The sequence below is a fragment of the Lithobates pipiens genome, unplaced genomic scaffold, assembly GCF_037356315.1.
Source record: "Lithobates pipiens isolate NorthernLeopardFrog02 unplaced genomic scaffold, aLitPip1_a1.2 Scaffold_8, whole genome shotgun sequence".
NCBI classification, from domain to species: Eukaryota; Metazoa; Chordata; class Amphibia; order Anura; family Ranidae; genus Lithobates; species Lithobates pipiens.
In genome coordinates this window covers 104,563,142-104,576,787 of record NW_027507903.1, presented here as the reverse complement: position 1 = coordinate 104,576,787, position 13,646 = coordinate 104,563,142, and the positions used below count along the sequence as shown (strand labels likewise).

Below are 13,646 nucleotides of genomic sequence, written 5' to 3'. Positions count from 1 at the left end.
TGTTAGTGGGGTCAAACTGACATTTGTTTTTGACTACAGTGGTGAGAAAATTTAAAGGAGCATTTCTTTCAAACTAATATTTTTTTTGACAGTGCATGTGGTTTTCGTTTGGTAAAGTTCATTCACTCAAAACCGAATGTTAAAAGCAAATGACGGTTCCAACTACGTTTAGATGACATTCATCAAGCTGTTGAATGTATGGAGAATTTTTGTACAAGTGTTTTTTCAAGGATATACTAGTGTATACCCAGCTTTAGTCTTAGACCCCTTTTACAGAAGCGGTCCAATTGGGTCCACACGAAAAACAGACAGGCGACCCGATCAGACCCCCATTCTCCTCTATAGAGCGGAGGATGTAAACAGACTTGTGTCCGTTTACACCCGCTTACCCCCAACATGACCCAAGCTGGCAAAAACAAATGGAAGCGGATCTGTGTCCATGTGTCTGCTCTACATAAGCGGACGTGGACCTGTCATCTGCCCGCTCTGCTCAGCTTAGCGGAGGATTACCTGCAGAGAAAACACAATCTGGCCCATGTGAAAGGGGCTTTAGAGTAATCTGTTAGTTATACCACTAAATTGGCCACACATACACACACACACAAAGCCTTTTTCTGTTACCATGGACAGATAAATCTCCCCCATGTGGCTGTCATCTGATTATACGCAGGTACTGGGTGGCTGACAATTTTCCACCTGACTCCTTCAATTTCTCAGTTTAATAATGTCTGGTGGAAGGGTGCTAACAGGAACACCCATGGAGTGAATTTCATCTGGTCCATCAGGAACTGGCCGATATTAACTCTGTGCATGACCCACTTTAGCGTATAAGTAGAGGAAAACAGAAGGAGGCTGGAACACTGGGCAGTTTGCAATTGCTTTCTTAATCTCTAGGAAAGTGACATCATGGTTTTTCACAAAGATGATAAAGAGCTCATCAGAAAAAAAAATGTATTGGCTTGAGACTAGAAGTGTGCAATACAGAAGAGTAGTCAATACTGTCCTTGAAATTTAGAAAGCTAAATAGAGTTCTTAAAATTTCAGTTTTAATCAAAAAATATGGAAAACACAACTTTGAGAGCTATGTACGCAACTTGATAGATGGCATAGTAACAACAATACACAATATTAAGATTTATATACAGGTGATGTAGGTTAATTCTCCATACCACCCTCGGCAAAGATGAAGGAGAAAGCAAACTTACTTGAAATCCAGGTTTTGTTCTCCTGGGCCACTGTTTGGTTAACATTGCTGTTGGTGGAGCTGGTGAAGTTACAGCAGGGGTCCAGATGGCGCTCATGGTGTGACTCTGCTATCTCACATATTTAGTGACAATAAGTTGTTTTCCTTCCCTCAACTACAAACTAAATTTAACCTACCTGCCACCATGTTTTACTCATACATTCAGCTCAGGCATGCTGTTGCTGCACAGGGGGATGCAGGAGAGTGGGCACTGTCACCCACTCCGGTGTTTCACGTGCTGCACTCCAGCACTGTAACTAAGGGGATCATATCCCAATGCTACCAAATGCTGCTTGCAAGACACCTGTGGGCATACCCTTGTAAGGCAGTGTCTATGTGGGAGAGAGACCTCGGCCAGTGGGAGGAAGCCCTACAATCCATAACCACTTGCTCACTGAATGTGGCACAAAAAGTCTCCCAACTGTATATAATACTAAGAGTACACTATACCCTGACAAAACTACATAGGATGGGCATACTGGTGGACCCTTTGTGCTGTCTCTATCGGCAGCACAACGGGGACCTCATCCATCTCTTGTGGAGCTGCCCAAGGCTTCATTGGTACTGGAACGAGGCGATTGGTATACTTAATAGGGTGTTTCAAACGAAGGTACCTACAGACCCTATATGATACATACTGGGGGTTCTGGAGGATGTGTTCCCTGAGGAACTAATCAGGGTCACATTCTCTAGGGCACTGTTCCAGGCCAGGAAACGTATCTTAATGGGCTGGAAGTCTACCATGCCACCCACTAGTACCTCCTGGTTAACACACATGGGAAATACCCTTATTATGGAAAAATATATCTACCAGCATAGGGGATGCCCGGGTAGGTTTGAATGCATATGGTCACGCTGGCTAGATATGCCAAGTTTAAGTCCTAGAGAACTGGTGATGTTTAGACTTCTACAGTTTCCATAGGGGAAAAGATATGCCATATATGCACCAGGCAGGTTGCAATATGTGTCAGTGAGGTGTTGGAGTGGTAAAATGCAAAGGCTAGATTAACAGGTATATGTATATGTTACTTGTTGAAAAATCCCTTTATGTACTTGTGCATTGGAAGTTATTGTTTACTGACATGTTCAATAAAAGCCTTTTTGATATAAAAAACAAAACAAAAAACATTGCTGTTGGAATGGTGGAAAGGGATTTGCTATTTCCTACTTGGGTGCCTTTCCCATAGGTACTGACACAGGAAGCAGTACATGGGTATGTGACCACTTGCCATCTCATGCTGTGTATGTTGAAGACCTAGAGGAATACCTGACTCTCGGCACATTTAGAATGCAGGTGGGGATAAAAACCATTACAATTTCACAAATATTTAGACCCCTTTCACACTGGGGCTGCGGCCGCATCAGGGATGAAGAACCGCTCGTTTTAGGGGCGCTTTAGCTCTGTTTAAGCAGTGCTTTTCGGCCGCTAGTGGGGCGCTTTTAACCCCAAAGAAGGGGTTAAAAACTCCCACGTTGCGGCACTGCTGAAGCACTTTTCTGGTGCTTCGGAAGCACTGCCCATTCATTCCAATGGGCAGGGCATTTTATACAATAAAAAGAAAAAAGAAACACACTACCAAAAGGTTGGAGAGTGCTGCTCACCCCTAAATAATGACAAAAAAGAAAAAGGCGCAATTTCCCCTATGGTGGGGTTTTTAGACAGGATTTAAATATTTATTGGTACATAAAAAAATATGACACATTGGTTAAAAAATGAACTCCACTGGACAGTTAATGAAAACTGAAACACAACACTAATAAAGAACGGGTATACATACACAGACAAGAATTTCACATGAACACTGTACGAAATTGCAGACAGTGGGAATGTGACCTTGACGCGTTTCAACCCGCGATACGGGTCTTCTTCAGAATGCCACCAATGTTCTTGATCTTTTAGCTATTGCAGTATTGTATAGTAATGCATTATTTGCGCAACAATATTTCAAATGCAATTTTTGGGGAAATAAAACACTTTCATGAGTTTAAAAAAAAAAAGAAAAGAAAAACAATATTTACCCCAATTGTTTGATATAATGTGAAAGGTAACTATTTACTCGGCAAAACATCATCTAACAAGTCATGCTTTAGAATTGCTCACAGTCAGGAAATGGTGCCAAACTTTGGTACTTAAAAATCTTCATAGGCTACGCTTGAATTATTTTTTACAGGTTACCAGTTTAGAGTTGCAGAGTTGGTCTTGTGCTAGAATTATTGCTCTCGCTCTAACAATCTTGGGTATAACTCACATGTGTGAATGCCGTTTACATATGCAGGTGTGACTTACATATGCGTTTGCTTCTGGGTGCGAGCATTTTATCGTTTATTTTATTTTTATACTTTCCCCTTTAATTTTTAAGATCACTTTTTTCCTATTACAAGTAAATGTACACATCCATTATAATAGGAATAGGCCATGACAGGTCCTCTTTACAGAGACATCTGGGGTCTATAAGTGTTCACATCTCTCCTCTATGCTGGAAAGCCTGAGATAAAAAAAAAAAAAAGTTGATTTCAGGCTATCTAGCCAAAAAACCTCTGCTGGCACCGGAAGTAGGGTTGCCATCTCATCCCTTTAAACCCGAACACATATGAATTACACAGGTTCTGAGGCTAATTTAATGCAGATAAGGCACCAAGTGAGTTTAATTATCACCTTAATCAGCCCCAGAACCTGCGTGATTCATGTGTTTGGGTTTAAAGGGATGAGGTGTCAACCCTAACCAGAAGTAACGTTATGGCGTCACTTCTGGACTCCGAGGGTCATAGCGATGACCTGGGACCATCTGGTCCACGGCCACCTCTATGGTAAAGCACGCCACCTGCAAGTTCATTCCCCAGCTCTCCAATTGAGCAGGGAGAAGTACCGGCTAAAGAGTCACTATGATGGCTTTTACATTGCAGGGAATTGCCGGCTGAAAAAAAAAAAAAAGATATTGGGATGATGCCTGCAGCTACAGGCATCATCCCAATATCTCCACTTCAAGTCCCCGGCATCATGCAACGTCAACCTGGGGGAATCGGTTAACATAATGAAAGTAAGCTCATACCTATGCTGCACAGGTAGCACTGGCCTTTCTTGCTATGAGAGGATGCACTATTGGGCTCGTTTTTTAAGGCTAAATTTTGCGGGTTGGGAGGCAGTAAAAATGCATGGTTGAGCTGTGTTTTTAGCGCCCCCTTAAGCTGCAATGGCACTTGAAAGGGGTATTTACATGTTTTGCACAGTGGTGTAGTGGTTAGCACTCTCACCTAGCAGTAAGAAGGGTCGCTGGTTCAAATCCCAACCACGACACTACCTGCCTGGAGTTTGCATGTTCTCCCTGTGCCTGCGTGGGTTTCCTCCGGGTACTCCAGTTTCCTCCCACAATCCAAAGACATGCAGGTAGGTTAATTGGCTTCTGTCCAAAATTGGCCCTAGTATATGAATGGAGACCTTGGATTGTGGGCGCCTTGAGGGTAGGGACCAATGTGAGTGTGCAATGTACAGGGATGGGGTCTATTGTAGACACTCACTCAGGTTGAACTGGATGGACTGGTGTCTTTATTCAACCTTACTAACTATGAAACTATGCACCCATTGCAAAATCTATTCAACGTGTTTTGATCAGCGTGTGGCACGCCCAATGACCGTGATCCATTCAAGTAAATGAGGAAGCACTACAAATGCCTCACAACCGCGTGCAATGCACGCTGTTGCAGCGCATTTGTTTGTCAAAAATTGGGTTACAACAGGGGGGAGGAGTTCAGTAGTACAAGATGTTTCACTAGAGGTGGTTTCTGTAGGGAGATTGTATTCAATAGAGGGGAACCAGCAAACAAGTGCTGTGTGATCTTTTCTAATGAGGCCATTCAGTCTGGTAAGGTGCAATAAGGTTTGATTCGCACTAATCCGTTTTTGATGCATTTTGCAGAAAAACAGCGTAAGGTCCTGCCCAGGTCCATACCAGGCCTTTGGGTCTACTATGGATTCAGAGGGGACCCCCACACACCAAAATGTTAAAAAAATTACATGGGGGTCCCCCCAAAATCCATACCAGACCCTTATCTGAACATGCAGCCCGGCAGGTCAGGAAAGGGAGGGGATGAGCGAACGCCCCTCCCCATACCATAACCGCATACCATCAAACCATACCAGGCCACATGCCCCCAATATGGGAGGGGATGGGTGCTTTGGGGCAGGGGGGGTTCTGCGCCCCCCCACCCCAAAGCACCTTGGAAATAACCTCTGCTAAGCGCCTGAAAACCAACTCCCATTCATTTCAGTGTGACTTTTCACACTTGGGCTGGACGTTAGGTAAAGTCCTGCAAGCAGCATATTTGGGGCGGTTTGGGAGCACTGTGCACAGCGCTCCCAAAACCCTGTGCCCATTGAAATGAATGGGCAACTCTTCAGAAGCTCTGCAACACAGGCGCTTTTAACCCCTTCTTCGGCCACTAGCAGGGGTTGAAGGGGTTGTAAAGGTAAATGTTTTTTCACCTTACTGCATTCTATGCATTAAGGTGAAAAAACATCTGACAGTGCCTGCGCCCCCAGCCCCCCCGTTTTACTTACCTCACCCCTCGAAAGTCCCGCGCTCGTCCCCCCGACGTCCTTTCCACCGTTCAGCCTGGCCGCTGATTGGCTGGAGTGGATGGATGGAAAGCAGCGAAACCATTGGCTCGCGCTGCTGTCAATCACATCCACTGATGCGGAGCGCCAGGGGGCGGGGTCGTGTGATACGGCGAGCGGGTATAGCCGCCGGCTGTATCACGGGAGCGCGCCTGCAGATACTTCTCACCATGCGAGGGAGCTCGCATGAACGTGGGAAGCACCTGCGGGAGGAAGCCGAGACAGCCGACGAGGGACCCCAGAAGACCAGGTTCGGGGACCACTCTGTGCAAAACGAGCTGCACAGTGGAGGTAAGTATAACATGTTTGTTATTTAAAAAAAAAAAAAAAATCACTTTACAATCCCTTTAAATGTGCCCCGTTAGCGGCCGAAAACCGCTGCTAAAGCACCGCAAAAACAAGCGGAGCTTTAGCACTAACAGCTGGGCGCTGAAGTGTAAAAGTAGCCTTAGGCATCATGGTACTCACTAAATAAAATGGCTGAATTATTGATAAAGGGATGCAACTGTCAAAAGAGGACCAGGCCAGGCCACTGAAACATTTGCCGTAATTACACTTAGATCTAAATTTCCCACTGAAGAATGGGGAATCCCAGTTTGAAAATGTAGCCCATTCCAGTGAAAGCGACAAACTTGCTTTACCTACAAGTGAACAATGGCTGTTGAACCAGTTTACAGTAATTGACATTGTCATAATCTTTTTGTTCAAAACTGCAATTGCACAGAAAGAATAAACCTATTTGTGTTAAGTTGCATTATCCTTTTTGTCCATTAAGGGGTGCTATTGAGTCTTCTTGTAATATTTGTAACTCTGCTTCATTAATTACTTGACCTTAGGACCCCACTGTGTAAAGGCGTCTGTGTTGTGGAATTATTTAACTCCTATAAAAAAGTGTGACTTGTCATTCACATTTTACCTGTCAGGGAATCAACACGCTTTGAAGATACTGGCTGGTGAGTAGAAATTTGAATGATTAAGAGCTGAACAATATTTTTAATTGGTCAATGGCTTGACAATCACCTCCTTTTTGCAAGCTCCTTTTTAAAATACATTGAATTCAGTGGAGTTGATTTGCTAAAGATGGAGAGTGCAAAATCTGGTGCAGCTGTGTATTGTAGGCAATCAGCTTCTAACTTCAGCTTGTTCAATTAAGCTTTGACAAAAAAGAGAAAATTCTGGAAGCCGATTGGTTTGGTTTCTATGCTGAGCTGCACCAGATTTTGCACTCTCCAGCTTTAGTAAATCAACCCCCTCGTATTTCTTCGATGAATACAAGGCATGCTCTGATTCTATGGGGTGAAGATTGTACGTAACCAGCCCTCCTCTGCACCACCATAACCCTTATACATACTTGCTTTGAGCCAAGTTGATTCAATGTAAATATTCCAAAACAACCATTCAAAGGCATAATTAAAACACATTTTTAAATTTATAAGAGAAGTGGAGGACCTCAGTCCATTAGTGTTTTTTTTTTTTTTGCTATGTCAGCATTGCAGATTTTCCTTCATTTCATGACTGGTGTCAATGTTGTCCCTAGGACAGAAATGAAAAGTAAGTCCTTCCCCACTCTATCAAAAACTGAGATTTTTTTTGTATGGCGTTTTATATTTTAAGGTTTTATTTAGGAATGGTGTTGGAGATATTTTTATATTAGAGCTGAGCTATGCTATGTTCTGCCTTGCTGCCTATGCTCTGCATTTACCATCTAAAGCAGCTACACCTAAAAACGAATAGCATTGCCGCTGACTCCTTCTGACACGAGTGTAGATCCGTTTTCAATAATGCTACATTATTTAGATATTCATTGCTGAATTTGAAAATTTTCAGAATAGTAAACAGAAAATACAAAAAAAAAAAAAAAAAAAAAAAACCATAGTAAAAGTTTATCTATAGATAGCAAAATTCATTAACATGTTTCAGCTTATTTCTTTATGAAATGCATAGTGAAAGAACGATACATATATTATAGTAACCTACAGTATCTCTTGGGACCCTGCTGTAAGCTGGAGTGTGCTAATTCAAATTTAATGTTGGTAGATATGCTGTAGCTGAGCTTGTTTGGTATTATCTGTGTTTGCTGGGATTTGCCTCTGACTGCTATTGGAGAGTGTTCCCCAGTGGATGGAGTGAGAAGATAGTTTGTGGGTTGTGAATTATTTATTTTCACCCAGGTCAGTCACTGAGGGGTGTATGCAAGTGTTGTGGACTGGGGAAGGGGATAAATATTTTGGGTCTTTTCTGCCAGGCTTTGCCACTTTTTTTGTGTTTGAGTTTTTTGGTGGGACAACTACACTCCTTCCAGTAGCTAGGTCTGGACCAGCATTTGGCTTTCAGCACAATCAAGGGTTTTTGCCTGTTTATATTGTGTTTCAAAGAATATCAGCCTCTTACTTTCTGATTAAAAAATTTAGAAAAAGGGGTTCGCTTACCCATCTGTTCTCCTGCAACTTTGTGGGATCGGAATCTGTTTCCTGCTGCACTTCAGAAAGCATCCCCACTCTCACCCACAAGGTGGTGCTTCTTGTAGCCATCAACTCTGTGAGGTCAATATATTAATTGGTGGCCTTATCCAGCAAGGCAACCTTTTCTGGTTTTGCATAATGACAAGATGTTGTGGCCCAGGCATTTCTTTTTACCTGTCCTCCTGTCTTTTTGTCCAGTTCTCCAAAAGGACATTTACTTCCATTGTCTTGATATGCCTTGGACTGTGAGACCCCATCGCTTCTTTCAGGAAAAAGAATTCCCTTTTTGTAATGTTGGAAGGACCTGCATAAGTGTGCACTGGCTTCTTGTTCCATGATTTTTAGGTGGCTAAAGCAGATCATGATCTAAGCTCATGGGTTGAAGAATCAGTTTCCATCCTTTCCGATCAAGGCACACACTATACCTGTGAGTGCATCTTAACCCTTGCACACACGGTCGGACATTGCGACGGAAAATGTCAGATCAGACCGCGTTGTCAGATAATCTGACCGTGTGTGGGCTACATCTGACTATTTCCGTCGGAATGTCCGACCAACAAAGTTTGAGAGCTGGATATAAAATTTTCCGCTTTGCGGCACCGCACCGATTCCCAAAAGTCGTTTCTGTACTACTTTTGGCGACTTCGGGGTGCAATTTCAATAGACATTTGTGCAGAAACAGCTGAAAAGTCAGTTGAACTCGTTCAATTTCGTTCCCGCTGTCAGTGTGAACCTAGGCTGAAGGAGAATCTTGAGAAGACCCTGGCCAGGGTGTTTGGGCATATGTTCATCTGATCTCTTTTTGATTAGAGGGTCCATTAAATTTGGTAAGCCTGCATCTTTGCCGAGGTGGTGGTGGTGTCACGGTTTGGGAGACCTGAATGGTGATCGGATGTTCACTACTTTCATCTGAACACTTTTGAAGAGGACTATTTTAAATTTTCACAAAATGTATATATTTCAAAAAACATTTTCACTTATTAAAAAAAATTGCACACTTTACTGGTATATTTGCACTTCGATTCTGTTGTACACAGGTGTCACACAATAGATTATATGTTATTTAGGTTGTCATTGTAATATTCAACTTTACTTGGTTTGATTTCTATATTTTGATTATCACTGTTTTATAGCGTGGCTCTTTTTTGATATATTAGCATCTATTCTGTGGAAAATATCTTGCAGCAGAGCCGCTGCTTCTCATTATTGTTTATATTATCAATATTTTTCCACTGTGGATAATTATATTCCAAGCACAGTTTTTTGAGCTGGTATAGTATAAGCAATCCAGTGCATTTGTACATGTGATCAACTTACCCAGTTGGATTTAAAATGAGCATCCATGGCATTACTTAACTTAATTAGGGAACCTTTTCATCCCTAACTCGCTTCTACAGTATATCCTACACTTTGTTTTACATTTTATATGATCTCATCTGGTCACTAAGTGAATTGATCATTAGGTGTATGCACCTTTAATATGGAACTTATTTTTTTTAAAGTGCCCTATAGCATTATGATAGGGGTAACTTTATTTGGGCTTGGTAAAGGACCAACTTTACCCCTTACAAACAAATTGGTTTACCACGTGAAGCAAATTACTAATGTAAATATCTGTCACTACAGATTGGCCATGTTTGGTTTGAACCTGGATCTAGGTCAGGGGTGCCCAACCAGTGGCCCGGGGGCCAGATGTGGCCCGCGACCTCCTGCTCTGGGATGGTGGGTTGGCAAGCCTAGAGCGTGCCAACCCGCCATCCCAGAGCATCAGTGATGTGAATTAAGCCGGGCATTAGAGGAAGCAAGGCTGTGGACAGAGCGGAGTCGCATAAGCCGATGCTTCCTGTATTGCGCCGGCTTCTGTCACAGACAAAGTGATACTAAATGCACTCTGCCTGAGACAGCAACAGCCAGCAATACCTAAATGGAAGACCGTTATTGAAGGTACATTACTAAAATCACATTGTATATATGGGAATATTTGTTCTGCAATGGTTACTGGGCTGCTTTCAAACTGATCCACAGGTGCAGTGCAGTGCAGTGCGCCTGCGGGTTACCAGCACAGTCATAGACTTCTGTTATTACCTACGAGTTTGGTGCACACCTGCAGGATATAATAGAAGTCTATGGCAAAGTGCAGCTTATCTGCAGGAAAGCCACAGGTGCACTGCGCTGCACCTTCAGTGTGGGTAAACCTTAGCGCATCAGTGTGAAAGCAGCCTCAGGCCCCTTTCACATGATCAGCCCAATCCCATCAGACCCTCCATTCACCTCTGTGGAGCAGCAGATGTAAATGGACTTGTGTCTGTTTACACCCACCTACCTCCAATCCGATCCCCTAAAAAAAAACAGAAGGGCAACCGTGCCCTTCCATCTGGGCAGATTGGATAAGAGGGCCCATAGAGTAGAGTGGGCTGTGTCCGTGTCCACTCTGCATATGCAGAGTGGACAGAACCTGTCATCTGCCCGCTCCACTCATTGTGGCCCGCGACCTGTTACCAAGTCGATTAAGTGGCCCTCACTCTTCAAAAGGTTGGGCAACCCTGATCTAGGTGAAGTGGTTCATTGCAATCAAGGTCATATCATGTTTTTTCTCTATGGCACTGCATGTTTGAGAAGAAGACAGAAGCAAAGCATAATTTAAACTCTAAGGGTCCTTTCACATGAGGCGGATCAGTGCTGATCCGCCCTGTGGATATCCGCTTGCTCAGCGGGGATCACCGGAGCGATCTCCGCTGAGCAGAAGATGACAGGTCTGTCTCTGCACACTGCGCAGGGACGGACCTGTCACAGCGCTGCTCTCCCCTATGGGAGATCGGGTGACGACAGACCGCAGTGTCCGTCATCCCCCGATCCGATCCGATGACGGATGGAAAAATTGCTTCAGTGCATTACACTTTTTCGGATTGGAGCGGGTCGGATGTCAGCGGACTTGTCACCGCTGACATCCGACGCTCCATAGAGCTCTATGGAGCATCCGTTCAGGTTCGCCTGAAAAACTGACAGGCGGATCTGAACGGATCAGTAGTGTGAAATGGGCCTTAAGCTAGTGTAATTAATTATGGTTCTCTTTATGTAAAGGCTTCCCACCCATAAACCTAAACACCTTCTATAAAAGCTTTGGATGGAAAATTAAAATTCAACAGATCATCCACGAACATCGCTGAGTAAGGTATGTGAACTTGCACAACTTTTACTATCAGATGTTTCACAAAAACTAAGTTACACTATGTGAGTGTAAAAGCTTGTGTTGACTGGCATCTGCTGGCTTCAAACAGGTTTTGCATTTCCAAAAAATCTATAAAAAAAAGCAAAAGCTGCATATATCAAGCTAGAAGCAGGTCAGAAGGAGGTCAGCTACAGGCCAAATGTTAATTACTTTTGTCAGGATCTCAAACTAAAGCCCATAGACACAGAGCCTAAGCTGCTGCAAGGAAGTTTTTCAAGCAGTCATCGATCTAGTCTAGACCAACCAGTAGACGGTATAAAAAATACGGCCAAAACAAAACTCAAGCATTTGGCAACAAGCCTGAAAACCTTTTCACACGCATTTCATGTACAGGGCCTAATATTTTCCAGTAAAACATACTCAAAGTGGTGCTGGGAATCGCATGTGTAGTCAGATGAAGGAAAGCTTCAAACAAGCTCAATAACTCAGGGATTGTGGTTCCCACACAGCAAGGCTTCCAATGATGGGCACCCAAAAGTAGCTGAAACCATAGAAATACAGAAAGGGGCGCCAGACCAGAAATGGATGAGGGTCCTTGATGATTTTAAAGGATAAGTTCACCTTTCATTACATGCTACACGTTACACCCATAATCATCATGTTAAATCAGTAACCTCTGTTGTAACAGCGGGCGTGGAATCCTTTCCTCACACCCTCTACCGCAATTTAAAAAACAGCACAGGCATGAGGGGCTCTGACCACCTGGCCGTGTCATTCATTCAGAGTTCTGTGAATGAGTAAATGAACTACAACTACTTTCATCCATTTTGGCTGATGGCTTGTAGTTCTCAATGAACTACGTAGGCGCTGGTGAGTGTTCTAGAAGAGCGCTTTTACCTACAATTCAGTAACTGCCTGCCCTACACTGAAAGTCTGCAAGAGCCTGGCATTACATCCATGATCTGCTGATCATGGGTGCAGTGACTTACAGGCTCCTAATAAAAAATAATAAATGCATTTTATTTTACCTACAAAAAGATGTGCGTTTTTTAAATTTATTTTTTCAAGTGAACTTAGCCTTTATATTTATAGGTATAACCTGTCATATATAAAAACATCCAGCATGTTTCCAAGGCATCCCTCTTAATCAGGGCTCAACACAAGATACAACTTATACGGACTTAAAGAAAACAGTGACTTCACAGATTTATAATAAAACCCTTTTTGAATTCTCCACTTGAAGTAACAACTTGACAGCAGTTGCTGAGCAGCAAGCGGCAGTGATAATTTCTAGTGTCATTTATGAGCAAGTCTAGAGCTATTAGCAGAGGCTAAGTAGATGGAAAGAGTTGTAATTTTAAGGGATTTGCATACTTGTAATGGAAGAAACAACGGGAAATGATATACAGAAGAAACAGTTCAGCTTCTATGCTCAAAAACATTGGGGGTTATTTACTAAAAGAAAATCCACTTTGCACTGCAAGTGCACTTGAAAGTGGACTTGGAAGTAAAGTAGCTTTAGATCCGAAGGGGACATGCAAGGAAAATTAAAAACGGCATTTTTGCTTGCACATGATTGGATGATAAAATCAGCAGAGCTTCCATTCATTTCAGATCTACCCCTTAGAACTTGGAAGTGCACTTGCAGTGCAAAGTGGATTTGCCTTTCGTAAATAACCCCCATTGTCTAGTATTAGTGAGCCACTGCATTCTTATTCACTTCTGCCTTAAAGTGCCACTGTCTAAGCCTGCTGCTGTATGTTATTGAGAGGCATGTGGCTCAATCCTCCTTCCAGCAGCGATGACATGATTCATTTTCTTCAGTGAGGCCCCTTTTACACTGCCAACGTATTTCAGGTGCTATAGCGCTAAAAATAGAGCCTGCATAGCGCCTGAAAAAAAGCGGCTCCATTCACTCCAGTGTGAAAGCCCAAAGGCTTTCACACTGGAGCGGTGCGCTGGCAGGGCTTCAGAAAAAGTCCTGCCAGCAGCTTCTTTGGAGCAGTGAAAGAGCGGTGAATCCACCACTGCTTTCCATTGAAATCAATGGGGCAGCGCTGCAATACCGCCGGCAAAACGCCGCTCTGGCAGCATTTTGCGGGTGGATTTAACCCCTCTTTGGCCACTAGCGGGGGGTTAAAACCACCCCGCTAGTGGCCG

At 43.3% G+C, this 13,646-nt stretch overlaps 2 protein-coding genes across 5 annotated transcripts in view; one reads left to right on the top strand and one right to left on the bottom strand.

Annotated features, from left to right (window-relative positions):
- The window catches only part of LOC143963016 (uncharacterized), an 82,568-nt gene that overhangs the window by 63,770 nt on the left and 5,152 nt on the right, over positions 1–13,646 (bottom strand). The gene's annotated exons all lie outside the window — the stretch shown is intronic.
- LOC143963018 (long-chain fatty acid transport protein 2-like) overlaps positions 6,698–13,646 on the top strand; it is a 252,239-nt gene continuing 245,290 nt past the window's right edge. Inside the window, exon 1 of one of the 4 annotated variants that reach the window (XM_077472561.1) lies at positions 6,698–6,808. The gene's annotated coding sequence lies outside the window, so the exon portion shown is untranslated. Of the gene's footprint in view, positions 6,809–7,357; positions 7,407–13,646 lie in introns of those variants that run through there. The other 3 variants (XM_077472558.1, XM_077472560.1, XM_077472563.1) reach the window with 3 other exon arrangements.